This window comes from Brassica oleracea, chromosome C2 (genome assembly GCF_000695525.1).
Source record: "Brassica oleracea var. oleracea cultivar TO1000 chromosome C2, BOL, whole genome shotgun sequence".
NCBI classification, from domain to species: domain Eukaryota; kingdom Viridiplantae; phylum Streptophyta; class Magnoliopsida; order Brassicales; family Brassicaceae; genus Brassica; species Brassica oleracea.
Genome location: NC_027749.1, coordinates 34,332,607 through 34,335,302, shown reverse-complemented (window position 1 = coordinate 34,335,302; position 2,696 = coordinate 34,332,607).

Genomic DNA, 2,696 nt, shown 5'->3' with positions numbered 1-2,696 from the left:
ATTTTTCCAAAAAAAACCGCAAATAGAAACTCTCCCGCCAAAATTACAAAAATGTATTTTTCCGCAAAAACGTAATTTCCAGCCATAAATGCAAACATCTGCTTACCACAAAAAAATGTGTGTTTCCGGCAACAACGCAAAAACACGTTTTACCACCAAAAAACGCAAACATGCATTTTCCCGCAAAAAAATGCAAACACCTGTTTTACCGATAAAACATGTTTTTCGATAAAACGTGTTTTTCCGCAAAAAACACAACAATATGTTTTACCGCCAAAAACACAAAAACATGTTTTACCGCCAAAAACGGAAAATACGTTTCCCCGCCGAAAAACACATTACCACCAAAAAAACTTTTTTTTCACCAAAACCGCAAAAACTCGTTTTCCGGCCAAAAACAGGAAAACACATTTTTCCGCTAAAAACGCAAAAATGCAAAAACAGGAAATGACAAAACTCAAAAACTCGTTTTTCGCAAAAAAAAATATGCAAAAAACGCATTTTCCGCCAAAAATGAAAAAAAAATGTGTTTTCCCACAAAAAATGGAAAAATGCATTTTCCCGTCAAAAACCAAAAACGTGCTTTTCCGGAAAAAATGCAAGAATACGTTTTCCCGTCAAACACGCAAAACACGTTTTTTTTGTTAAATTCGCAAAACTAAATTTCCGCTAAAACTGAAAAATTATATTTCCCTCGAAAACTATTTTTATATTTTAGATAATTAAGAAAAATTAATTGTGAAAAAATATGATTTAATAAAACAATGGAATTTTGATTGAATCAAAACAAGAGTATTTTGATTGAATCAAAACAATGGTATTTTGATTCAATCAAAATAAGGGTATTTTATAAATTTGTTTACTAAACTCATCTTGATGGAAATAAAAATAAATAAACAAACATAAATCCATTTAGATGATTCATCTAGATGAACCATCCAGATATACAAACAAACAGTCTCATTAAATCTGGATGGATCATCTGGATGGATCATATAAATTGATCATCTGGATGGGGATGACATATGTGAAACAAACAGCCCCTGAATGACCCTTAGCTCCGTTTGGTAGAATTATTAGCTTTGGATATGTTTCCTATTTCACATGTAGAAGAAGAAGAAGAAGAAGAAAAAGAAGAAGAAGAAGAAATGACAAAACTTACAACTATGCTAACTATGAGCACATTCGTAGCCGTATCTTGATGAAGAAGACTTTATCTACCATGTCTGAGGTGTTCAATCTCCTAGATCAGGAAGGCAGTCAGAAATCTGCTTCTAGCGACTTCAACTTTGCTGCCTTTCAGGTATCACATCCTCAGGACAATGGCTCTAAATCAGTCTCTTTCTCTGCTACTGGTGGCTCTTCTTCTGCTTACCAGCGTCGTGATAGACCTGTTTGTACGTTCTGTGGTCGCGTTGGTCATATTGCTGACCGTTGTTACAAGAAACACGGTTATCCTGCAAGTTTCAAATCGAAGTTCAAGGGTGATCAGAGCTCTACTCCAGTTCTTGCAGCTGTGACTGCTACTGATTCTACTGAAAGCACTTCAGAACTCACTGGGGATTCTCTATCAGCTGATCAGATTCAACAACTTGTGGCTTTCATCAGCAGCAAACTTCAGCCTCCCAGCGTCACACCCACACCTGAAGTTCACTCTGTCTCAGTATCTTCCGAATCTTTTTCATCCACAGCGTTTGCCCAATTTCCGGTACCTTTTTACCTTCTATCCTTTGTTCTTTTACCGGAATTGATAGGCGTTATGTCTGTTCCATTAATGATGCGTCTTTACCTCTCAACGCTTGGGTCATTGACTCAGGTGCTACTAACCATGTCTCTCATGACAAATCTTCCTTTTCTAACTTTCGCTTTCTTCCTAATACCACTGTTACACTTCCTAATGGAGTCTTGTGAGCATTGTTGGAATAGGAACAATTAAACTGGTTAGACACTTAGTTCTTGATGACGTCCTGTACATTCCTCAATTTAAATTCAATCTCCTTAGTGTTAGTTGTCTCACTAAGAGTATGGATTGTAGAGTTTGGTTTGATGCTGATTCTTGTGGTCTGCAGCATTGATATTACGTGTATACGCACACCAATTAACCTAATGTGCACACTACCACAATCGAATGGTATGTCGATGTAGCACTTTAGGATCAAATCCACAGAGACCAATGATTACACTTTATCTTTATGGGATCAATACTAAGCTAAAACAATTATGGGTTTTTGAGATTAAGGTTTCGTAACAAGCAAGTAATAAGATTTATTAAAAATGCTAGCCTAGGGTGGTTTAATCGGGTGTTAAGCAAGTGTGAGCCAAACAATTATTCAAGTTTAATTAAGAGCAAGTCTAGAACTTGGATCACTCAAGTAGAATAGTCCACTGTGATGGTATTGCTCCCTATGCTGATCGATCTTGATACCTAAACTCTCGTTTGGATCAAGACGCGATAGTAAGCAATAGAGATCAAGTCAGATATGTTCACAAAACATCCTAATATCTACTTTCGCTGATTAGGGATGCAATGCTCATTCATAACAGATCTAGCAACCTATTATACGGTTAATGAACAGGTTAAACCTAGGATCTAACATTAAGCGGCCAGTTTAATGCAAGCATTAAGAACAGTTATGAATGAAGACAATCAATGGTTTCACTTATCTATGTTTAACTCACGGATCTAACACTCTAAC